The sequence below is a fragment of the Crinia signifera genome, chromosome 8, assembly GCF_055691185.1.
Source record: "Crinia signifera chromosome 8, ASM5569118v1, whole genome shotgun sequence".
NCBI lineage: Eukaryota > Metazoa > Chordata > Amphibia > Anura > Myobatrachidae > Crinia > Crinia signifera.
In genome coordinates, this window is record NC_139224.1 from 124770628 (window position 1) to 124797663 (window position 27036).

At 44.7% G+C, this 27036-nt stretch overlaps 2 pseudogenes; one reads left to right on the plus strand and one right to left on the minus strand.

The window, feature by feature from the left end:
* Positions 1–8840: 8840 nt before the first annotated feature.
* Positions 8841–8959, minus strand: LOC146029784 (5S ribosomal RNA; annotated as a pseudogene).
* Positions 8960–11191: 2232 nt separating this feature from the next.
* On the plus strand, positions 11192–11310 carry LOC146029785 (5S ribosomal RNA; annotated as a pseudogene).
* The last annotated feature ends 15726 nt before the right edge of the window (positions 11311–27036 follow it).

The window sequence follows — 27036 nt, forward strand, 5'->3', positions numbered from 1 at the left end:
ATATATCTTCCATTTTTTCGCTTGTCCCTTAAGTAAAAAGGACCTATAGTAACCAGGTGCAATGCAATGAGAAATGTACACAGGATGCAATAAGAGGAAGCCCAGGAGACTGAGGCTTTGCAGATGGGGGAATGACATTCAATGTCCAACTTAGACAAATTCTATCAAGTGTAGTCACAGCAAGGGTAGGCAGGGACACAGCGTGCATGCTGTGGTCATCTGGACACTCACAACAATGGGTATAGATTTTATATTTAAGGCTATAAACACGCATTATCACCTTTTAGAAACGTCCACTTACTGTAGCTTGCTCCAGGAATAATATCTGCAGTGTTTATTATGACCAGTTATTTATGTAGGGCACACATTTTCCGCAGAGCCTTACAGAGAATATTTCACCATTCACATCTTACCCTGTCACAGTGAAGAATACAATCTATGGGCCCGATTCTGTATAGGGCGCAAAAAAATTGCAAACAGGTGGGTTTTTTTGCGTTTCTGCGCATGCGCAGCAGCCTCAGCACACATGAGGCTGAAGAGTAAGATTGCACTTTAAGTAAAAGTGGCAGGTGTCGAGGGGGCGGCATCACATTGTTTAGGGGCGTAGTCCTGAAAATGCAGGCGTGTTAATGCAGGCGTATCACATAGCCACTATGAAATGAAAGATGGAGGTTGTGCGCCTACCGTCGCAGCCAGGCTATAAAGGCAGGTGTCAACCATGATCGTTGCAATTGCTGCAATGTAGTTAAAAAATGTTCATGCTGTGTGGCCTTGCCCTGTGCTGGGCGGCCCCCAGCATGTGGAAGACTGCAGTTGCGGTTTTGCTGTTTGGTGCTAGTTTCACCTACTGCTGAATGGGCCCCTGTATTTTCTACCATATGCACATGCACAAACATTCACGATAGGGTTGATTTGGTGGGAGTCAATTAACCTGACAGTATGTTTAGGGATTGTGGGAGAAAACCCATGCAAGCATGGGGAGAAAGTACATCTGAACCCATGACCTCATTGCTGTGAGGCAGTTATTATGCTAACCATTACACCACCTGTGGTCTGCATATACTTTTGAAGGAGTATAATGGACCCTACACACTGGGCGATTTCAGGGCATTTTTAAGCACTCTCACTAGATCGCTTAGAAAATGCCCCTACTTCGCATAGCGATGCATAGCGCTATTACCCAGCAATTAATATCCAGCATGCTGGATACATCTGGTTAATCACCGGTCAGGCTCACAAGAGAACACTGGCCCTGACAGATTTCTCAGTGCTGAGACAGCGTTGTGTGCTGAACGATCTTGCTGGGCGTTCTGAGCAATCTAGCATAACTCATGAATGCTCAGCATTTCCTCCAATGTGTAGGCCCTTTTAGAAACACACTTTTCTGGGGGGGGTTCATGGGAAAAAGAAGCCAGGTTGTGTTATTTTGTTATGTTGCATCTCAAGCGAAGTACAATTTTATGTGTGTTGTATACATAAAGTAAATAGTATTCTTTTTACTGCAGATATACAGTACTCCTTTTACATCAATTCAGTTAGCTGCAAGCAGGGCAAGTTGCCATTGCCATGAATAGTTGCAATAACGGTATATTCACACCCACCATCCATTCATGGGTAAGATGAAGGTAGGCATATCTACAGTATATACGGTAGACCTACTAGAGTGCCGGTAATAGCAGGGAGGAGTATCACAAATGTCTCTTTCACATCCGTTTCCTCGGTACTTATATGTTAGTTGGGCGACCACTAAGCTATTTGCTTAGTTTTCCGCGGCCCCTCGCAGGGCTCGCTGCACTCGCCACGCTTCAGGCTCGGTGTCTCGCTGCGTTTTCCACACTATATAAAATCTACTCCATGCCGACATTGATAGTGGGGTTATGAGCGTACTAAGGTAGGCAATACACTCCATACAGATGTAGCGCCTCTCAGCCAGCTCAGGGAACCACCAGATTCTCTGAGCTGGCGCACGCTGGCAGAGAGGTGCTGCATCTGAGCATCTCACATGCACGTGTGTCCCCTTCACACTGCGGTGGATTCCCTGCCCATCTCCACTTCTGGGCAGGGTTAGTGCGGGGTGTGGGCAGCAGTGGGGGAGCGTCGGGGAGGAGACGGAGGGTGGTGGTGGGGTCCATCAGAATAGAGTGTGAGCATCTTGTGCACGTGCGCCCTCTTTGCAGATGACGAGCAGCTGTGATTTGCGATAAAATCGCCAGGAGCAGCTCTAATGAGAGCTGCTCCATTTGTAGGTGATTTAACCGTTCCAGCGAGATGTATCAAACTTTGGAGAGATAAAGTGGATTAAAAGATAAAGTAGCAACTAATCAGCTTGTAACTGTCATTTTTCAAACACATCCTGTGAAGTGGTAGTTAGTAGCTGAGTAGCATTTTATCACTCTCCTCTATATCTCTATCCATGGTTTGAAACATCTGCCCCACAGGAAAAACAGAGCTGTTCCTACCATTTAGTGAACCTAAGAAGTCAACTAGGGTGCCAAGGTTTAGTTGTACCCTTAAAACATTTCGATTTTAATATCAACCCTGTGCACCCACATTGAGCGCCAACAGATTTTTTTTTTTTCATTTCATCCCGCACAAGATAAAGATTGTCTACTGTAATTCTTCCCTTCTTCCATTCCTTGCTCTTCCTCCTGCACTATAAGTGGACAGACATCATCACACCATCTCATCTCCAGGGGCGGATTGGGTTAGAAATTCAGCCCGGGAAATTTTTGGAAGCAGCCCTAATAGGAGGCAGGGTCTCCTGAGAGGCAGGGTCTGTTGAGAGGCGGGTTCTGTTAAGAGGTGGGGAGAGTGACAGTTGGGACATGGAAGAGGAGAGTGGCCGCAGGTACACGGACAGAGAGTGACAGCAGGGAAATGGATAGCAACTTTGGAATATTTACTTTGATGGGAGAGGGGATCAAGCAAAGATGCCTGGAGGGGTTCCAGCAGCAGTGGGAGGAGAGTTATGCCACCCACATGGGCAACCAATGGGGATCAGTAGCGCACGCAGGGGGGGGTTTCTGAGTACCCAGAAACCCCCCAGGAATCTGAGGGCCCTAGTCTGAAAGCTGAGGGTCCCCTCTTTCCAAGGGTACAATCATTTAAAAAATCGGCCCTGGGGTGAATGGAGTTCTATCAAATACAATCCACATCAAAAATGGAACTCGTCAAGGCTGCCCCCTCTCGCCACTTTTATTTGTCCTTTGTATGGAAGCTCTAGCAAGAGCGATTAGGGCCAATCCAAATATTTCCGGTGTGCAGGTGGGAGACCAGGAATATCGTCTGGCACTCTTTGCGGATGATCTCCTGGCCGTCATCACGAATTCTGGGATTTCCCTCCTGAATCTCATGCCAGAATTTGACCGTTTCAACAAATTATCCAACTTCAAGATTAATTATTCTAAATCCACTGCCCTGAATGTCACTGCCTCTGAGGAGACGATTTCTGCCCTGGAGGAGACGATTTCTGCCCTTTCTGCATCCTTTCCTTTTAAATGGCACCCGACCCATCTGCAGTACCTAGGGGTACAGATTCCCAACAAACTAGACAAACTATTCTCCTTGAATTATAGCCCTATATTAAACAAGATACGTGGGGAGCTGGTGAAATTGCGAGGACTGAAACTTACCTGGCTAGGCCGCATAAATGTTGTCAAAATGAACACCCTTCCTAGACTCCTATATTTATTTCAGACACTACCGATATCTCTTCCCGCACACTTTCTCTCAACAACACATAACATAGTTCGGGATTTCGTTTGGGGAGGAAGGAAGCCGAGATTCAAACACCAGATTCTATTTAGAAACAAGACACAAGGAGGTAGGCAACTCCCCTTGATCTCGGCCTATTATCAGGCATCCCTGCTTAGTAGGGTGATGGAATGGTCACGAGAATCTTCAAATAAACAATGGGTGTCTATTGAATCTAAATCCACTGGGTTACAACTCAAATATATACCTTGGTGCTCAACTGTTGGATACTATATCCACCCGTTAGTTGGCCCAACGTTAAAACTATGGGGGAAGCTAAGAGTTAAACTAAAACTCACCTCGCTTTTATCCCCAATGACGCCCATTGTTTATAATCCCAAATTTCCCCCGGGCAGCTCGGGACAACCGGTTTCCTGGAAACTAGCATCAGAATGCACCATTTGATCTCCACAGGGGAGTACACACTATGGCCCACACTACGGCTCCGACCGTGCAGGCAAATCCCCGCCTTCCATACGGATCGCCACGGCCGTCCGTACGCGGATATGTGGCGATCCGCATGAAATTGGACGGGGATACGCCTCCTCCATGGTGGGAGCAGCCCCTGCATTCGATGGTCGCCGAACATCGAATGCAGGGCCGCACGCTCCACCAGGTCCCGCAACACAAGACCACACGGACACTTGTCCGTGTGAAATCTTGTATGGGGGCGGGCAGCTGACATCCGGCGATGTCAGATGCCCGCCCCGTACCCACGCGTCACGGCCTCATTACCATGCATACGCCCCGCGTTTGCATGGGAACGCCCATGAAACGCGGGGCGTATGCATAGGGTAATGAGGATAAGTAGCCCCTCACGCCCCTCTACGCCCCCTGTGCGGCGTATAGAGAATCCTTGCGGCGAAATCGCCTGCACATGCGCAGAGTGACCTCTGCACATGCGCAGAAGATAAACATCGGCGGCCCGTACGCAAGCATGAATATCCGCACCAACCAGAATAAGGGCCTATTTGAGACACTGGCAGTGAATAAGGGACAAGTCGGATCATTGGTTTTATCTTCAGGTTCGACACTTTGCCACTTCAATGGGAGGTCTTCTGGCACTGGGGAGAGCACTCACACCCTTTGAGAGATTATGCTCCCAACAACAACCACCCACACATGTAATATCCACTATATATCAGCTGCTGTTGTCCGTTCTTATGCCGCCGGAGCCGTCATACCAGAGAGCCTGGGAGAAAGAATTCGCCTCCAAACAGATCAAAGTTAATTGGGACAAAATATATCAAACCTCTAGTGTCTGTTCGGCCAGTCTGGAAGTGGTTGAGACTCAATATAAGTTACTAACTAGATGGTACCGCTGCCCAAATACTTTACATAAATTTTAGAAGGGTGTGTCCCCGCTATGTTGGAGATGTGGACGGGAACAGGGAACTTTACTCCATATATGGTGGGATTGCCATCTGATAGCACCTTTTTGGGATAGCATAAAGAAATTGGCTACTGAGATCCTGGGCCACCCTGTCCCAACGGGTCCTGACTATATAATATATCTAAAATACTTTAACTGACCTGGCATATACTGGGTCACCTAAGTGTCCATCTCCGTGCTTTGCTCCGCCCCTCTGGAAACCCCCTTCTGAAAATCCTGCGTTTGCCCCTGGGGATCCAGCAGTAACGGGAGGAGAGAAGGGCATCCCCACATGTGTGACCATCGGGGATCCAATGGCAGCAGGAGGAAAGCCAGTCCACCCTAAGTAGGGATGGGAGGGGGCGGGACCAGCAGCACCCAGCGTCCAACAGAGCTGCCTTTTGTATGTGCAACAGTGTTAGGCCATTGGGGGTGGGGGTTAGCTGCAGGAAGGGAGTGTTAGGTGGAAGGGGGAAGGTAAATATATTTACCTGACCCTGCCAGGATACCTAACTTTAGGATGCTGGAGTCGGTATTCTGCGCACCAACATCCTGGTCATTACACAAGATAAAGCTCTCCTTCCCAGCTTTATCTTGTGTAATGACCAGTGGTCAGGATTTTGGTGGGCAGAATACTGACTCCAGCAAGAGAGGAGTGAAGGATGGTCATAGGGGATGGCGAGTTGAGGGAACGGTAAAGTTGGCACAGGGTGGGGTGTGGGGGTTATAGTAAAGGGAGGGGTGAGGTGGGCACAGGGGGTTGTGAGTTGAGGGGGGCACAGGTGGAGTGAGGTAGGCACATAGAGGGGTGAGGGGGTACAAGGAAATTGGGGGTCACAGGGAGTGGTAGAGGCATATCAGGTTATCCTGGGGGATGGGCTGTAGGAGATGCTCATCACTGGAAAAAGCACACAGGTATCCACAAAATGACACACCTTGATTCCCACAACATACATGAGCATAAATGTGCACTATTCACCACTGTGCATGGCGCAGATCGAGCAGTGAAGAGAGCAACAGCAGGGAGGACCAATGTCTGGAGGTAGAGCAGGACACTGAACGGCCAGTCCGCAGCGTTTGATCAGGTTCCGGTGCTCCTGGCTAACAGCACCCACAAGAGTGCAGCCACTGGGCACACACCAACCGCTGGGTGCTTGGGAGGGGGACCGCACATGTTAGCCGCCAGGTTCTTAAGGGGAAGAACCACACACATTAGCTTCCAGGTGCCTCCTGAGGGGTAACACACAACAGGGGATGCGCAGGGACCACACACACTATAGTGACGGGGGGCAGGCTACTGTACACACCATCTGCCTGGTGTCTGAGGGTGGAGCTGGGTTGGGGAGGGGATGCGCAGGGACCACACACACAGTGGCTGGGTGCCTGAGGAAGGGGGGGTCAACTGCACACACCAGTCACAATCAATGAGTGCCAGATGTGGGGGGCAGGCGGACAGCACCGCCCATCCTGTTGTTGATCCCCAGCCTGCAAAAAAACTCCTCAGCCGTCAGCTGCCTGCAGTGCTGGGGATCATGCGAGCATCCTCACAATTCACTCACAAGTCTCAAAGCACCGGGGGAGCAGCCACATGCGGCCACTTTGACTTCTGTCAAACCTGAGGCTGCCTGCGGCCATATTTGTTCAGGGCAAAATGCTTCGGCTGCAGCGGCTAACTGCGGAGATGGTTTTTGCATGGCCCGGGGGGGAAGAGAGCGGACGCTTCATGCCTTTTATGGCCGGCCCACCGGAAAATGCCCCGGTTTCCTGCTGGGCCAATTCGCCCCTGCTCATGTCTACCAAAGCAAGAAGAGGAAGCCAAGATAAGATGAGCCATGAATAAGGATCTGTGGCCATGGACCGTCCAAGCTGCCTCCAGCCATGGTCAGCCAAATATAAGTAAGTTCATGGAGCTGGTGGTGGCATAATGGAGTGACGGGCATAATAGAGGAGTGATGGGCATAAAAATCGCGGCACGCACCCCCGTCCCTTTCCCGTACGCTGGTGCATCTTGCGACGAGAGTCCCGGTTCAGCGATGTCCCCAGTCATGATGTGCATGATGATTTCCTGGGGCCTAGTCGGCATCCCAAGCTGAACCCAAGCTGGTCCCACAATGCATGGGTGCCGTCATGACACTTGCAGTCATGTGTCACTTTCCTCCAATGAATTCCCTGTGACCTTGTTACTCTGACCTGTGCACTTGATCATGTGATCAAAGTGTACACAGGTACTACAATCACAGAGAGGCAGGTGGAATATAGGTTAGACCTCTGACACTTTCTCCTTGCCTTGAACAACTTGTTTGATCCCTGAGTACTCCCCAAAAGTCAGCATTCTAGGCTCCAGGTTTCCTGTTCCAGAGTTACCTGTGTAGTTCACCTGTGATCTGCTGCTGCTGCTAATACAAGCTCCCTGGTTAACCATTCATCGGCCGGGTTACCTTCCAGCTAATAACATCTATAGCTTCCAGGAGAAGAGGACTGAGCTTTCTAGCTTCCACCAACAGAGATCACTATTGGCTCCCAAAGCCATCTACCATCATTGACTCCCTAGTCGGCACAGGAGTCGACTCTCAAATTGACACCCATCTTGGCTCCCAGGCCATCGAAATCCCTCTTGGATCCCAGCCCGTCAACATCCCTCTTGGCTCCCAGGTCATCCACATCCCTCTTGGCTCCCAGGCCGTCGACATCCCTCTCCTGCTCCCAGGCCATCAACATCTCTCTCCGGCTCCTAGGCCAGCACAGTGCACGGCTCCCAGGCCGACACCGTAAACAGTTCCCAAGACTACACAGTCCGCGGCTTCCAGGCCAAGAGTAAACCACAGACTGTAGTTCACCAGCACTCAGCCATCACTACCCATCCCTCAGTGATTGGCCAGTTAGGTGTGGGAACTCTGTCAGCGGGCCGCAACCTGTCCACCGAAAGCAGTGGTCCCTGGTGAAAACCGCCTGTCTATCTAGCATTTTTATAATATTATTTGTAACCCTGGTGAATGGCCTTGTGGGCACACAGGCAGTTCTCTCGGAGGCTAGAACATGGCATGGTAAGGATATTGGATTGAGATGGGAGGTGGGTTGGCACAGGCTCGGAAATAATTAGTTAATGCAAATTAAATACAAATAATTGATATAAACCAACATGGGGAAAAGGGCTATTCAGGAAAACCCTGATTAGCAATTACTGGTTGGCGGTGCTCCAAAAGAGAGTTCAGCGTGTATACTGAAAAAGGTAGTCTGACAAGAGAGACTGAAGAAGAACCAGTGGGTTTTTGGGGCACACTTTATATAATGATTTTAAAGATCAATGGATATATAAATGACATGGAATAAAACGTAACTTTTAATATTAAGCTTGGTTTAAAATAAAATAAATTGCTATGTATACTCAAATGGACACACCTTGTGTATTTCCTTTGGGGTTCAAAATATAGATGAAGGACTCCCGCCGATAATTCGGTCTAATGTTTAATGAGGAATACACCAAGAGCGAAAATGTTTTGAAATATCGTTTGCCTGTAAACAATTTTATATATAATATAGTGCTGGCAAACCGAATAAGACACTGGTCACAGCCCACCACCACTGCGTTGTCCACTACAGTGTTGGCATTGGTAGGTATCAAATACTCAATATGGAGAGGAAAAGAAAAGGGGAGGGATAAAAGTGGTTGTGGCTACACCTTTGCGGTACCGACAGGCGTACTTGTTCCAGTAGTTACATACAGCACTGGATATTCCCTATAGGTCCCCCATAAAGGTACTGATCCAGCCTATCACTGCTTAGCTGCTGTGTTCGGATGGGTTACAGGCGGTCCAGTGAGGTATGGCTGTATAACCCTGCCTGGTAGGTTCCGATGTCAATAAAGTGGGTGAGCCAAAGTGAGCTTCTGCTGTTCAGATAGTCTGGAGCACAGCAATCCTGTTACCATTGAGCATTGCAGGGGTGCTGGCACAGACTAGGTGAATGAGAGAGCCGCGAAATGGTTTAGCAAATAAAGGAGGTGCTAACAAACATTATCCTCATCTCTGCTGTCAACCATCATGTTGACATCGAATGGTTTGATGAGAGTCAGAGGGTTATGCGATAGCTTCCTCTAAAATGAAGGAGACAGGGAAATGCGGGGATAAAAATTTTTTGAAAAAAATGTTTTTTTGAAAAAATGAATAAATGTACCCACGGTCCCTAGATGGGAAAAGGAGTTGTTCCTGGTGTCCGTGTATTTGATAACCCGAACACCAAAAGCACACCGGGGAATCCAAATTACTGAGTGGGAAAATAGGACTCTGAACAATAATGATTAGGTCCTTCTAGTGATATAACAAGCACTCATTAGAGAGGGATACACACTAATCATATGTATGCACGTCTCTCAGGTGACTTAGCTGGGTGTTATCTGTGCTGTGTGACACTTTGTGGCAAATGAAGCCCTCGACAGATATTAACACAGATGTATAGTGAGGGTACTCCAAAAGGTCAGTATCCAAATTGCAAAGAGCATACACATGAGCCAATCCAACACTTTTGCTGTGTGACACTTCTTGTGGTAAATGAGGCCCTCAACAAATATTAGCACAGATGTACAATAAGAGCAATCAAAACAGGTTTGTATCCAATTTGCAGGGAGCACAAACATGAGCCAATCAAACACCTTTGATTGCTATCGTTTGATAGCATAAATGTCACAAATTAGGAGTGCAGAATTAAGTGTCAGAATATTATGCAAAGTGAGGAGATACACCTCTATACAAATAAGTAGATTAAACAAAAAGTATTGTTATATACTTTGCACAGGACTGACACAAATTAGGAGTGCAGAATTAATTGTCTGGATATTGCACAGGACTGACACATATAAGTGTAATTAGCTTAAAGACCTCCTTGGTATATAGGTAAGATCTTTGTAGAGTCTACAGTTTTCCCATAGAATATACGTTTATACAGAGTACAGACAGTGCAAACAATATATGTTAGCTGCTGGGTTAGGGTCCCTATTGGGTGTCAGCGGGATAAGCTCTAAATAGACCATATAGACTATAAAATACCCGTCACGTAGGAGACCAGGGTATTGGGAATAGCCCCGTTACCTAAACCGGCTGCAGCCGCAGCCGGTGATGGTGTAGCTGCTGACAGGTCTGGGGGGAGAAGATGAGAGGCTGGGATAGCCGCTTGCTGGTAGGTGCACTGTCCGTTCGTGCCGCGCCGGTTAGAGTGTGAGGGGACGGATAGGACGTACCTCCGTCTGTGTTACTCTCCTCTCTGCCGGCACTGGTGGGAGTGGGGTGGGCGTGACCACGTGTGTCCTGACACGTGTTTCGCGTATTAGGCTTGGTCACAGGGGTGTGTGAGTGGGAGGGTAAGGAGGGATTACATATAGTACGTGCGGGCCAATGGGGAGTCTGGAAGGAGAAAACAGCCTTCCTCTTGCTGATGCTCAGTGAACGCTAAATGAGGTAGACATACCCGTTATGACTGAAGTGTATATGGGATGGTAGTGATGCTAATAATAATATGGACGGTGACACTAGCAGAAACAAAAGGAAAGGAAAAAAGAGAGATATATTATGAGACAAAATAGATTTATGAGAAAAAAATATAATATATATATATATATATATATATATATATATATATATATAGCTACATTAGGAGAGATGAAAAAATGAAACAATGAAAGAAAGGGTGTATGTCTGTCAAGAATGAGACCATAGGCAGAGGTATGTGTCACCATCTAGGGACCGTGGGTACATTTATTCATTTTTTCAAAAAAAAAATTTTATCCCCGCATTTCCCTGTCTCCTTCATTTTAGAGGAAGCTATCGCATAACCCTCTGACTCTCATCAAACCATTCGATGTCAACATGATGGTTGACAGCAGAGATGAGGATAATGTTTGTTAGCACCTCCTTTATTTGCTAAACCATTTCGCGGCTCTCTCATTCACCTAGTCTGTGCCAGCACCCCTGCAATGCTCAATGGTAACAGGATTGCTGTGCTCCAGACTATCTGAACAGCAGAAGCTCACTTTGGCTCACCCACTTTATTGACATCGGAACCTACCAGGCAGGGTTATACAGCCATACCTCACTGGACCGCCTGTAACCCATCCGAACACAGCAGCTAAGCAGTGATAGGCTGGATCAGTACCTTTATGGGGGACCTATAGGGAATATCCAGTGCTGTATGTAACTACTGGAACAAGTACGCCTGTCGGTACCGCAAAGGTGTAGCCACAACCACTTTTATCCCTCCCCTTTTCTTTTCCTCTCCATATTGAGTATTTGATACCTACCAATGCCAACACTGTAGTGGACAACGCAGTGGTGGTGGGCTGTGACCAGTGTCTTATTCGGTTTGCCAGCACTATATTATATATAAAATTGTTTACAGGCAAACGATATTTCAAAACATTTTCGCTCTTGGTGTATTCCTCATTAAACATTAGACCGAATTATCGGCGGGAGTCCTTCATCTATATTTTGAACCCCAAAGGAAATACACAAGGTGTGTCCATTTGAGTATACATAGCAATTTATTTTATTTTAAACCAAGCTTAATATTAAAAGTTACGTTTTATTCCATGTCATTTATATATCCATTGATCTTTAAAATCATTATATAAAGTGTGCCCCAAAAACCCACTGGTTCTTCTTCAGTCTCTCTTGTCAGACTACCTTTTTCATGGTAAGGATATTGTAATATGTGTGGCTATCCTGCATCTGTGGCACCAAGGCAGATGCTGGAGTTAAAGCCTCTACCATTCTTGGCTCCTCCTCCTTGCACCAGACTGCTGCAGGAGGCATCTAAAGAAAGCAGACACCTTTTGACAGTTGAACAGCTCTGAAAGCAGAATCCAAATATGCTTATTTGAATCACCGTCATGAACATCAGGTTGCGATGTTCACGATGGGGACAGCTGTAGCGGCAGCATGTCTGAGTAAGATAAAGTGAGTAGTATAACCGGACCCATTTTGCAAATACATGGACCCAGAACAATAAATTTGTAGGCATACTCTAAATTAGCTCCATATTCTCTTGTTTTACTCTCTCCCAGTATACCATATATATGGTGAATCTAGTTAGTATATCAGAATAAAGCGGTACACTATTAGGCAATGGTCATTGTGCTTTGACTGGGTGTCGGATATCACTGACTGGCAGTCGGGATTCCGACAGTCATTACACCAATGTCAGAATCCCGACTGCTAAAATCCCAACAGACGGGCAGCGGCTATTCTCCCTCGTGGGGGTCTATGACAACCACAAGGGAGAATAGAAAACATGGTGAGCATAGCGAGCCACTGTGCTCGCAGTGTGGGGATTGCAGCAAGGCCGCAATGGGCTTCATTGCGCTTACCCCGCTGTCTGAGTCCGGGCAGTCGGGATTCCAACGTCGGGTTAATGACTGTCGGAATGCCAACTGTCGCTGTGTTATACCACACCCCCTTTGACTGGCAGGGACTCAGCAAAGCCTGAAAGGCTTCAAAGAAGCTGGAAAGGTTTTTTGGGTCCCACTGAGGACCATAACGTTAATATCATCTATAAGAGATCAGTAAGCTAAGCATACTGCTGTTTGCTAAAAACTGATACAGGCCACACTCATAAAACTTACCATACTCATAAAACATCTCCTCTGGTGACATACAATACATTTCAGCTCAATACCATATATTCTGATTGAGTCAGAGAAGATTAATGAGTAGGAGTTGGGGATGGCTTTGAAGGATAGTATTGTAGCTTGAATTAATTTCTTGATCTTAAGGTGGAGCACTGGCATCTTAACCCATTTTCAGTTTCCAGTGTCAATGGGCTTATGGCAGCCAGGATCCTCTCCACCATGGTTTTTAACTGCATCCTGGAATGGATTGGAGATGATGTCCACTGGGAAAGATTAAAAGATGACATCAGAGGCAACACTGTTGTTGGGTTGTCTACAGGAACTTTAAGATAACGAAGAATAAGAGCGGTTAGGTTAGTGCATAGGAAAAGGCAACAACAATATCTTTGGATTTGGAAACCGTGCCTGGCGATTGATAGATGACTTAACGAAGGTTTAAATGTAGAGAAGAGATTAATGGCAAAGGATTTCAAAAATAAATAGTTCTGGCCATTGACTTTTGTATTAGAAAATATATTTTTTACAGGAGTGAAACTAGTTAATTTTCTGGAATGGTATAAGTCCCCAACAGTCGGGATTCTGATGGCAATTTCTCCAACATTGGAATCCCGACTGTCAGGAGCCCAACAGGGGGCCAAGCACATTGAAGTCCCTTGCTTGCTCGGCTCATTACCTATTCTGTTCTCCCTCTATGGAGGTTGTGGACCCCCACGAGGGAAAATAGCCCATGTAAGTTGGGATTCCGACTGTCGGGCTCCTGACAGTCGAGATTCCGATGTTGGAGAATTAACCGTCGGAATCCCGACTGTCGGTCACTCATCCAGCACGTAATTTTCTGACAGTGTTTATATCAATGTTACTTTGCAAGAAACATGAAAAATGCACTTCTTTCTAAATTATAAGTATAATACAGGTCACCATATGAAGAGAGTGGGTCTACATGTTACAGATAACCAAGAAAACTTCCAACAGCCATCTTTATATACTCTACTTATAAATAATATGTTTTTCCTAAAGAAAACGGAACTGCCACTGATATCACTTTACAAAAGAAGTACCAGTTTGAAATATATACAGATGGATATGCATATTTTAGAATTATTTGTACATTATATAGAATTATAATTGGCTCTACCACTTTAACTTTCATTTTACCCGACAAAAGAACTTCAGTGATCGGGAACATTTCAACACCATTTTGTCATGTTTATATTATTTATAATGTTTTTAATATACAATGGAATTCCCTGCCTCCTAGTTTTTCTGGCTTGCAGGGAAAAGTTTTTTGCTTGCAGTCCTAAAGCTAATTACAGAAATACAGTATGCTATCTATACTGTACAGTAACCATAATAGCATACCTGCATAAAACAACAAAGGACCAAAAAAAACATCCAGTGGGCTTAGTTGGACCAGGGAATCAGACGTCAAGATTGGCAGTCACTAACTTTGGTACGAACCTTACCTCCTCATGCGCACAGCTGACCTCCAGGGCAGGGGCCCATGTTTTCAATAAAAGATCACAGAATCGTCAACTCAAAGTCAACATCAACCTGAGAAAAAAATACCATAATTAAATTATTATATTGCGGATTCAAGCAAGATTGTTCTACAGTCTGCAAAAAAAGCTGCATTTTTCTCAGCCCTGACCCAAACAAGATCTGAATATGAAATAAAGGATTTAGTCTTGATCTCTCCATCATGTGTGAGGAAATGCCCTGGTAAATGTTAACTTAATGCTTTGAATAACTCCATAAAAGACGGGTTTAGGTTGTAATAGGTTTAAATGTCAATTTATTTAATAATCACTGTGTGTTGTACAAATATGATTTGTGAGAAAGGATTTGTTTAGCACAAATTTTAAATGAATCAATGTAATGTTGGAGTTCTTAAGTCATTCTTTGCTCAGAAGTAATTTTCTTTAAGGATAAAAATAAATTTAAACTGAGATATCGGATCTTATTTCCATATTATTTTTTTGACCTGCATGTTAAACATACCAGCTGGGAAATCTGTTAATGTTATTCTTTTTCAGGCTTTCTTCGGCTGGTTCTTCTTCATCTTTTTCCTATCCTACTTATTAAGTGCAAAGTGCTCATAGCACTAAGGCTTAAAGTATAGCAGCAATGGATGCAAATAAACACATAAACTAATAGACTGGGGACGTTGTGTTTCCTTTTTGTATAACAATAAAGGTTTATAAATATGTATAGGTGTTTCATACATCTGCAGAGTTTATATATTTACATCCCTGATAGGGAATACAGTTTGGATACTAGGAAAGTAGTTTTTTTTTTTTTTTTTTATTAGTTGTTCTTAACTTGTTAAACACTTTTTTACTAACATATTTATTATTTGAACCCTATCTCTGGTGAGCAGCAAATAAAAAGTTCTTACAGTACCTCCTTCAGATTATTAATATGTATTCATGTTATGAAAATCTATCATTGGCTGTAGATAGTGCAAGCAAGAGTACGGAAACTTTTTGTGCTTTATCAAAATACAAAAACTTATAAATTTGTAATATCAACTCCAGACTACCCAAGCTTAAGTGTTTATTGGAATACAAAGCAAAGCTCTAACCCCCAGGTGTATTAATATACACTGAAATGTACATATTCATAAGGGTTTATACACTAACATTGCATTACAGTTTCCCCCCAAGGTCCTTGGAATATGCAGCAAATACCTCATAATGAGCTTGCATTATTACTGGATATGCTGTTATGGCTGTACTTGCCAATAGAGTTTCAATGAAGCAAGTACATGTAAGTGCACCTATCCAACTGATATCTGTAGGTACGTTATGCTGGAGGTTATCGTTTTTCAGCGCACAGTTTCCAGCGCACAAACACAGTGACATTTATTTAGTGAAGTCAAGGCTGAGTGAGATCCCAGCATGCAACTTTCAAGGAAGTTCCAGCCAGTAAGAAAAGTGAGTGGATAGATGTTGTTCTAATCGGTGAATATGAAGAAAGTAGTAGCTGCTGTAGAATTATTGACAATCTATTGGCCTATTTTAGCTTCAGATATAGTTTTTTCCCTGTGCGTGGCTGCAAATGTGTTTGTAGCTGTGCATACAAGGGAAAATCCATTTGCAATAATGAATTTCCCCCTGCGATGGTCATGGGAAGATTGAGGACACTGATGATGTCAGCTGCCCTCACTCTCAATGGCCAGGCCCTTCTGCATTTTTCGGTGGTACTTTGGCGGCACCCCAGAAGAAAACGCTGAGGTACCACCCACAAAATGGGCCGGCTGTCAATCAGCTAATGGAGCCTTTGATCACAGGTTGTCAAGGTCTGTGGCCACACGAAGGGCTTGCACGTGTCCACTCCGGACCGCAATGTGGAAATGATGATAGATGCATTTCAAAGTGTTACTGTACTTTGCAACATTTGACATAACATTTGAATATAATAATAAGTGTCATTTATTATTATTATTATTATTATATTCCTTTATATGGTGCCACAAGGGTTCCACAGCACTTAAAAAAAGCATGTAAAACTTGAACAAACAGAGACTTACAGACAAGATGATGAAGGACAGCTAGATGCTATATAGATATTGCTGCATCAGTGGCCATAATACTGAAATAAGCAGTTGGGTGCCAGAAACCAAGGGTTAGATGCCATTGTAGGGAGTATGGAGTAGATGATAGCAGATAAGCGGAGAGTGCACCGTTTGTGAGAGCTTACATTGTAAAGGGGAGGTGCAGACAGACAAGGATGACATAATACAGGGTTAGGATGTGAGATGACTGCGATTGATGAAAATCTGGGTCTTGAGAGCCTACTGTATTTTAAGTTTTGTAGAGAGGTGGAGAGTCTGATTAGGACTCAGGAGCATTACAGAATTCCAGGGGTAGGAGCAGCAAGGTCAAAATCTTCAAGGATGTAGTAGGAGGAAGTATTCAGTAGGCACTAGAGGCAGCATGTATTTCCGGTGTGATGAGGGATGTAAACAGGAGAGGATTGTGTGAGGGCTATGTAAGTGAGGGGCAGATGTATTATGCCTGGTGAAGAGATAACGTGGAAGGAGATAATGCACCAGCCTATCAACTCCTAACACTCATTTTGCAAACATAGCTGATTGGCTGGTGCGTTATCCCCTTCCAGTCCACTTTATCTCTTCACCAGGCGTAATACATCTGCCCCTGAGTGTGATGGGAAACTGGAGCTAGTGTAGAGCATGTAAGTGAGAGGAGGCAGATCTAGTATGCTTATAGACTATAGTCCTGTCTAATATGTATAGTTTGGAGCAGAGAAGAGAAACAGGGTACATGGTAGACACTTTCAAATTTACAGTATCAAGAGTTTTAACAAGGTCCAGAAGGGAAACATTCCTCAAATGAAGGGAAGTAGTAGAACACAAGAACATGCACTGACACTGGGGGAAGGGAGATTCAGGGGGAATGTGAGGAAAAATGACTTCACAGAAAGAGCGGTAGTGGATAAGTGGAATAGCCTTACATCAGAGGTGGTAGAGGCTAAAACAGTAATACAATTTAAACATGCATGGGATAGGCAAGAGGACAGCCTTACAAAGAAATAAGGATCAAATATGGTTTAAGGGTAACAATATGGTTAAAAAGAGGGCAGACTAGATGGGCCAAATGGTTCTTATCGTCCGTCAAATTTTATGTTTCTATGTTTCCTGTTTCTTTTTATGTTACATATGTATAATGTATACTTCTAGTGTGCAGTTTTGAAGCTACCCCTACCCCACAATGGTGCCAAAGAAAGGGAAGTGGAAGCCAAGGAGGAGGTAGGGGCATCCCAATTATCCCTCAAGGATATTCAGTAGAGTAAGGTTCTTCTTTAGTTCTAATGTCTTTAGAACCACAATATGACAATTACAGTGTGCAATGCACCATCAAACTACTGTAATTGTCATAATGTGGTTCCAAAGACTTTTATATCTGACATTTTGTCAGCACCAGACAAAGTATCTGTTCTAAAAAATAGGCACACATTTACAAGATCAGATGTAATATGAATATTAATATTTATCAGAAAAGAGTGGGGGAAATTTACTAAGTTCCAATGGCTATGAATACCCCTATTTGTAGCCATTTGAGCATGTATTTGGCCGTAAATTTGTATTTTTGGAATTTACAATGGCCAATATACGGGCATTCGTATTCATGGCATATTCATATTCGTATTTCTGAATACGAATGCATACGCCATTGAAAGAATATGAGTAGGAATCATCATTCAGTCGAATGGTGATCACTAATTTACTAACAGGCCATATGTAATATACAGCCAGTAATTGGAGCAAAAATACTTCCTGCAACAGGTACCGGGCTGCGCTGCTTACCCTTGGAACCCAGAGACATCTGCATTCCATCTACCAGAAGTAGTCACCTAGCCCAATCGTACGTGGATCTGTAACTATATTCCCTTTACAGGAAATGGCAGGTCCATCAGTAATACTGCTAATAAAGTTTAAACAATCCCTTTTTATATTGACTACCAATCGTCAGTAGTTAATACATGCCACTGCTCCATAGGAACCTACTAAAAATGCATCTAGCATAATTTATTCTGGGTGCATTTAATCATTTTATGCTACCTTTTGGCATACAAGGTCCACATAGGAGCATATCGCCTAAATAACAATACAGACAAATATACTACACATAATAATATATAGAAGAACAGATTACATTTTTTTTATTATTAATTACCAGACACAATGTACACTTTTTCAAGTTTTCTATTCTAGTCAAAGATATATATTTCCCAACCTAGTCAACAGGTTCTCAAAGTCGGTCCTCAGGACCCCACACAGTGCATGTTTTGCAGGTCTTCTCACTGAATCGCAAGTGAAGTAATAAGCTCCACCTGTGGCTCATTTAAAATGTGTCAGTCGGTAATGAGTGCACCTGCCGAGTGACCTGAAAAATGTGAACTGTGTGGTCCTGAGGACAGAGTTTAAGAACCACTGACCTAGTCACTTTCGACCATTAGTGGTAGACCTAGTGACTGACAACCTAGATATGGTCTACCATTTATACCATAAATGGGGACTTCTGCATGTCCGTCCTACAGAAATACAATGCTGCTTGCACGAAGAGCTGCATTTATATCCATAACTAAATCAGAATAAAAATCTGACCCAATTACATGTAAAATTGTAACTTTCACCTTCTTTAACATTTATTACCAATACAAAATAATATCTGACAGTGTTGGCTCTTCAAATTGCAAAAATCAGTTTACACATTCTGTCAAAATGACAGTAACTAAGCAGCACACACATGGCATCCTGATATCACTGGCCAGCTTCCCTCTGCATGACTTTGAAGAATTGCTTTCTTTCCGTAAAAATGCCAATGAGGGTCGTTTGCCGCTTGCCAACTCTGTGCTTCCTGTAATTTCATTCACACACTACCAGAACTGTGCCAAGGCTCAATTAATTTGCCACTTAGTGCAGCTGTGTTGACAATTAAAAACACATGCTGTATTCATATGTCATTATTTCTTTTTAAGAGGGCACCTTCCAGTGGTGGAACTTGGGAATGCAGGCTAAAATTATCCAAGCAAGGTATGCAAAAGCTGGTATCTACAGATAAACAATTGACTAAATACCACTTTAATATTAAATCTGCTATGTATGTTATGGTGGCAAATAATTAAACTGCAGTACGGATGGTGTAATGGTTAGCATTACTGCCTCACAGCGCTGAGGTCACAGGTTCGATTCCCACCATGTCCCTAACTGTGCAGAGTTTGTATATTCTCCCCGTACTTGCTTGGGTTTCCTCCGGGTACTTCGGTTTCCTCCCACAATCCAAAAATGTACTGGTAGGTTAATTTGCTCCCAACAAAATTAACCCTAGAATGTCTGTGTGTGTGTGTACATGTGGTAGGGAACATAGATTGTAAGCTCCACTGGGGCAGGGACTGATGTGAATGTTCAACTATACTCTGTAAAGCGCTGCAGAATATATATGCGCTATATAAGAAACTGTAAATAAATAAATAAATAAACTGCGAGCTTCGCAGCTTACCAAGTCAATCAGAATCACCTACACACACTTAAAATTAGAGATGTGCACCAGACACTTCAGGTTTTGTGTTTTGATTTTGGATCTGGAACTCCTTTGCTAAAACCGCCCTTTTGGGTTTTGGTTTAGGATTTGTATTTTTTTTTTTTAAATCCTAAAAACAGCTAAAACCAGTAAATAACAGTATTATTTACCTCAAAAACATTAGTTTCCACTCATTTCCACTGTATTCTGAACCACCTATGCATATATTCAAGATCCTACATTTATTCAATAATGCATGTGGCATTCTCAGGGAAGCATTAACGTTGTTTTATTATATGTTTATATGTCATTCAATTTTAATTATTAAATATTATTTTTCAATAATTTTCAAAACTTGGTGTAGCGCTACTTTCTTTCCTCCTCTTTTTTTGCATACCAGGGATCTACTCAATCCCCACAGTAGCTATTTGTGAACCACCCCCTGTCAGCACCCATTTGGCTACTTTGGTAGCGTCTGTCTGTATTTTGAACACCTCACAGCTCACAATATTGTTTATAGGTCAAAAAATTACACAGAGGTTACTAAGGGGGTTATTCTAGTTCATTCTTTCTGACAAAATCCTTCTTAGATGGACAAAACCATGTGCACTGCGGGTGGGGCAGATGTAACTTGTGCAGAGAGAATTATATTTGGGTGGGGTTTTTCTTCAAAGTGAGATCTATATTGCAGTGTAAAATCATGCAGTCAGTATTTTCCCTGCACAGAAACAAAAAAACTCACCCAAATCTAATTCTCTCTGCACATGTTACATCTGCCCCCCTGCAGTGCACATGGTTTTGTCCATCTAAGAAGGATTTTGTCAGAAAGAATGAACTAGAATAAACCCCTAAATGTCTAAGCTAAGCTGCACAAGTGGGCAGCACAAACACATGGAACATCTAGGAGTGGCACTGCAGTGGCAGACAAGATCAGCTTTATAAATTATACCAAAAAAATACTCCAAAGAACACATAATGCAAAGAAAAGAAAAGATATAAGATGGAATTATCCTCAAGCCTCCCACCCACCCTTATGTTGTATAAACAGGACATGCACAATTTAACAAACCAATCATTTCAGTGACAGGGACTGCCACACTTATGGCTAAAAAGATTGGTTTGTGTTGGCCCCCAGAAAACAAGCTGCCAATGATCTCTCTCTGCACAAACTGGCTCTTTATAGGCAAGATTCCTCATCCTTATTAATGTCTGGAATATTATGGCACACTTGGCAGCAACCCAGGAGCTACTATCAATGCACAAGAACTTGCCTCCTACTTTAAGGACAAGAATGATAACATCCGAGATGAAAAGGTATGCTCCACAACCTCTAACCCTCTTTCTTCCACACCTGAACTCTCTGGCACTTTCTCTTCGTTTGAGCCCACAAATGAAAAGGAAGTATCCGCACTCTTCTTATCCTCCTACTCTACTACCTCTCCTCTTGATCCTATACCTGCACAAGTCATTAAAAGTCTATCTCCTGTGCTTATTCCAACCTTAACTAAAATCTGCAATCTCTCTCTTGCTACTGGTACTTTTCTGTCTCTGCTTAAACATGCAGTGATTACTGCCATTCTGAAAATCACAGTTCTGACCCTAACTCTCTCTCTCTAACTATCGTCCTATCTCTCAGCTCCCATGCCTCTCCAAGCTACTGGAGAGACTTGTCTACTCTCGCCTAACAAACTTTCTTAACTCTAACACCCTATTAGACCCGCTTCAGTCAGGCTTTCGCTCTCAACACTCCACTGAGACAGCACTGACTAAAGTGGTGAATGATCTGGTAACAGCTAAGTCTAAAGGCCATTACTCACTGCTTATTCTTCTAGATCTTTCTGCTGCATTTGACACTGTGGATCACACTCTCCTTTTACAAACACTACACTCTCTAGATCTTAATGATACAGCCCTTTCCTGGTTCACATCTTACCTATCTGATCGCTCTTTCACTGTTCGCTTCTCTGACTCTACTTCCTCTTCACTACCTCTGTCAGTCGGAGTTCTGCAAGGCTCAGGTCCTCTGCTTTTCTCAATCTATAGCTCCTCGCTTGGCAAACTAATCAGCTCTTTCGGATTTCAGTATCACTTATATGCGGATGATACTCAAATCTATCTATCAACCCCAGAGTTGTCACCAGTGGTTTTGGGCCGAGTCTCTGAATGTCTCTCTGCCATCTCATTTTGGATGTCTTCTCGCCAACTCAAACTCAATATTTCCAAAACGGAATTACTTATATTCCCGCCAACTAAGAACAGTTACCATCCTGATATCTCCATCACTGTTGACAACTCGACAATCTACCCTACCCCACAAGCTCGTTGCTTAGGGGTCACCCTCAACTCTGACCTGTTCTTTGTTCCCCACATTCAATCTGTCTCCAAATCATGTTACATGCATCTAAAAAACATATCCAAAATACGACCGTATCTCACACAAGACACTACTAAATCTCTTATCCATGCACTCATTATATCCCGAATTGATTATTGCAATAGTCTCCTAACTGGTCTTCCCAAGAACAGACTCTCGCCTCTACAATCCATTTTAAATGCTGCTGCTAGGCTAATCTTCCTTGCAAGACGCTCATCGTCTGCTGATCCGCTCTGCCAGTCCGTCCATTGGTTACCTGTATCTTACCGTATTCAATATAAAACACTTCTACTAGCATATAAAGCTATTAACCATACTGCACCAGCATATATCTCTCTACTTATCACAAAATATCTCCCATCTCGACCACTCCGCTCTGCACAAGATTTGCGTCTCTCATCTGAACAGATCACTAGCTCCCATTCACTATTACAGGACTTTCATCGGGCTGCTCCCATCCTATGGAATGCCCTTCCATGCACAATAAGACTCTCCGCTAGCCTCCAAACTTTCAAGCGTTCCCTGAAAACTCACCTCTTCAGGCAAGCCTATCATATTTAAGTTCTACACGCATAACCCTCTGAGGCACTTATGTATTATATAGCTTCCCTTCTGGACTTGTAACTTGGTGGGACTGCTATGCTATTACTGATGCCTGTCCTTGTGTTTCCCTCCTATATACCTATAGATTGTAAGCTTGCAGCAGGGCCCTCTAACCCCCAAGTCTGTCTGTTGTTACCCAGTTTGTTTTATCACTGTCTACTATTGTAAAGCGCAATGGAATCTGCTGCGCTATATAAGAAACTGTAAATAAATAAATAAGGTACAACGAATTATTTGGCACAATTAGTAGCACCCAATGCATTATACAGCACCCCATGAATTGTAAAGCACATTTTTTTCACATAAAGGAGCCCCCTACTTAGTCCCCCATAGTAGTCCCCCCATAGCGTAGTCCTCCATAGTACACTTGGCAGTACCCCATGAATTATACCACAAAATTGGCAGCACCCATGAATTATATGGCACATTTGGCAGCACCCGATGAATTATATGGCACATTGTGGTACCCCTTCAGTAAAAAAAATTCATATTTTTGCTTTTCAATTTTGTTTTTTTTATTAACAGTTTCTTATATAGCGCACACATTTTCCGCAACGCTTTACAGAGTATAGCTGAACATTCACATCAGTCCCTGCCCCAGTGTATTTTCCCTTCTACATATACATGCGCACACACAGAGATTCTAGGGTTAATTTTGTGGGAGGAAACCTGAGTACCTGGAGGGAACCCACGCAAGCACAGGGAGAATATGCAAACTCTACACAGATAGGGCCATGGTGGGAATCAAACCCATGACATTAGTGCTGTGAGGCAGTAATGCTAACCAGGGCCGGTGCAAGGCACCGGAGCGTCCCAGGCGAGTTGGGGTGGGGGTGCCCCGGTGCCGGGGGGAGGGAGGGGGGTGGTACCTGTGTAAAAAAAATTGCTGCCCCGGCGGGGTCCCTGCAGTGCTGGGGCAGTCAGCGGTGTCCGTGCCGTAGGGGTACCTGTGGCGCCGTCATGTGTATAAAGCTGGCTGCGGCCGGCGGGGTCCCTGTAGTGAATAGCAAATAACTAGCGCTTCCCGCACCGCCGCGCGCATAGCGCTAGTTATTTGCTATTCACTACAGGGACCCCGCCGGCCGCAGCCAGCTTTATACAGATGATGGTGCCGCAGGTACCCCTACGGCACGGACACCCCTGACCGCCCCAGCACTGCAGGGATGCCGGGGCAGCAATTTTTTTACACAGTTCACTGGGGGGTGAGGGGTGAACTGCCGCCCTCCAGGTGCCGGCGCCCTAGGCAAATGCCTAGAGCTGCCTAGTGGTGGCGCCGGGCCCTGATGCTAACCATTACACCATATATGTAAATAAAGCAGCCCTTTAGATCAGGCATGGCCAAACTGTGGCCCTCCAGCTGTTGTGAAACTACACATTCCAGCATGCTTTGCCATAGTTTTAGCATTCCCTAATAGAAAAACTGTGGCAAGGCATGATGGGACTTGTAATTTTACAGCACCTGGAGGGCCATAGTTTGGCCATGCAAGCCTTAGATGTTTTAGCAGCCCCTCGTAAGCCCCTTGTCAGCAGCCCCTTGTCATAGCAGCCCGTTGTCACACTGCCCCTTGACACACTGTCCCTTGTCACAGCAACCCTTTGTCTGTTATTGACACTACTCCATACAGTGCCACTTGTCAACATTCTGTCACAGACTTCTCTGGTTGTGTTCCAGGTAATGACCTGGGTGAACCAGTGGAAGGCACAGGGAACTGGAAGCTAGGTGGTCTGAGATAGTTATAGCTCATGTGCTGGGGAGCACTAGGAGAATGCACAGTGGATACAGAGAATTTGGTGAGGCCCAAAGCAGATGCGCAGAGTCTAACTTGCCAGGGGTTGTCACCAGTGACCCCCACAGGGGACATGGTCTTTGCTGCGCCTGACAAGCAGGTTGGGGCCCTCTGCCCGTGTTTCTCTGTGGGGACTGTGGAATGCTCAGGGAAAATTACACTGGAACATAATAGGATGTCGGACCATCAATAATGGATCCGAAGGTGGCTAGGAACCAACTGCCAAGCACTTGATCAAGCTGAGGCTAGCACTGAGAATGGCAAAACCAGTATGGTACTGTAACTGGGGGTATCTGGTCGGTCTGAGAACCGATGGTGTTGCCTAGGGGCCAATTGCCAGGATCAGTCTGGGATTCGATTGCGTGGCATGGGGGCCAATAGCAGGGGTCAGTGTGGAAACTGATAGTTGGCCTAGGAGCCAATGCTAGTGCGGCCTGGGAGTCGATGGTATCCGGTGCCTGTGTAGCTATCCTGGATGAGCACAGAAGACTGTAACACACTGGAGATGTTAACAGTGGGAATTTCTGGCAGGTGAGTAACCAGGTCAGTCAGTGATTCAGGGGCTGGTTTTTATCACCGGCCAATCAACTACTAACTGTGACGTTACAGGCTTAGTTTGAAAAATGACAGGTAGGAGCTGATTGGCTGGTGATAAAAGCCAGACACTTTATCACTTGACCAAGCTTAATAAATCTACCCCCTAGTCTGAAAAAGCTGTTGAGTTCTCTGTTATTTTAGACTCCTCCCATCATGTTGTGCCTCCACAATGCTGCCATGCATGTGCTGTCTGCTGACTACATGTGTGATGTGATGACCTTCTGCAGTCACTTGCTTTGCTCCTTTAATTATTTTTATTGTCTGATGGGGTCCCAGAGCAAAATAGTTTCAGGACCCCTGTCCTATCAGACTCTTTTCCAGTATCCACACAACCAAACAGGCCCTTAAGATTGAGCTCTTCAGAAAAGTTATCCTCATAGTTCAGTACTCTACCCATCTGATCTATCCCCTACATTCTTTCCCAGTTATTCATCCCATTGATTATAAATCCCTCAAGGGCAGTGTCATCCTCCACTCTCCTTAGCTCCTAGCACTATCCCTGTCATCACTGCACCTCTGTTTCTCTCACTCTCACCCTTCATCAGGCTCTGATCTGGTGTGTCTGTCTTTTTGCTGCGTATAGGATTACTGACTAGAGACTTGCTTCTTACTTTCACTAGCTAGAATAAGATGTTTTGCCTCTTTCCTTTCTTATCCCATTCCTTCAACTCTGCTTTTGGTTGTATAATTGTATTGTACACTTGTTATCCTATTTAGTTATACTATGTATGTAGATATCTTGTGACACCATACATACAACTACTACTAATAATAATAATAATAATAATAAAAATTGATAACATATAATAACAAAAATAGTAGCAGTAGTAGTAGTAGTAGTAGTAGTTGTTGTTTCATTTTATTATACAGTAGATGTCCAGGGCCGAAACTAGGTGTTTCGGCGCCCGGGTCGGCAGTCATTTGGACGCCCCCCCCCCCCCCCACAAAAAAAAAAAAATCACTGCCTTGGGGTCAGGCAGCGGGGGTCCAGGGACTGGAGAAGGTTTACTCCGGCTTAGGGAAGCCAATCCCGGGGTATTTTTTCAATCCCGGGATTCGGGATTGAAAAATGCTCAATCCCGGGATGTGAGCTTGCTGGATGTGCGGGTTTGCTGGCTGGGCGGGCGGGCTGGGCGGGCAGGTGGGCTTGCTGGCTTCTTGCTGGCTGGGCGGGCGGGCTTGCTGGCTGGCTGGGCGGATGGCGCGGCATCACACTGCCGGGCGCAACCTCTGCCTGCGCAGCGTGACCCCTGATCTCCGTCACGCTGAGCAGTGCATGCGCGGTCTAATCCTGAAATCCCGGGATTGAAAACTCCAATCAGCGTCCAGCAAGTCTTTTCAAAACCTGCCTCCTGCCCACCGTCCGGCAGCGCTAGGAGCCGGAGTTAACCCACCAGTCCCCGGGACCCCGCTAGGACCTGGCGTTAACCCACCAGTCCCCGGACCCCCGCTGCTCATCCCAGCGTGGTGCTGCCGGGACACCAAACTAGCGCCCCCACCCTCCAGCGTCCGGTGCGCGTGACCCCCTAGCCCCCCCCTAGTTACGGCCCTGAGATGTCATACTCTTGATGTTCAGTTTTCTTGTATGGTGGTGAAGATATTTTGTGGCACCACTTTATTATTAATAATAATAATAATAATAATATATTTCTAATAACAAAAATATTATTATTATATGTCAGGTCTCCCTACCGTGGTTTTTCCAAATATGTCGGGTTTGTTTGTTTTGTTTCCCCCCACCCCTTTTTTCATACTTACCTCGTCCCCCGATGTCCACAGCGGCCTCCGGGATCCTCTTCAGTAGCTTTTTCGATCCCAGGGGTGCATTGCGCGAGTGCGCGGTCGCAATGCACCCCTGGGACTGACAATACTACAGAAGAGGATCCTGAAGG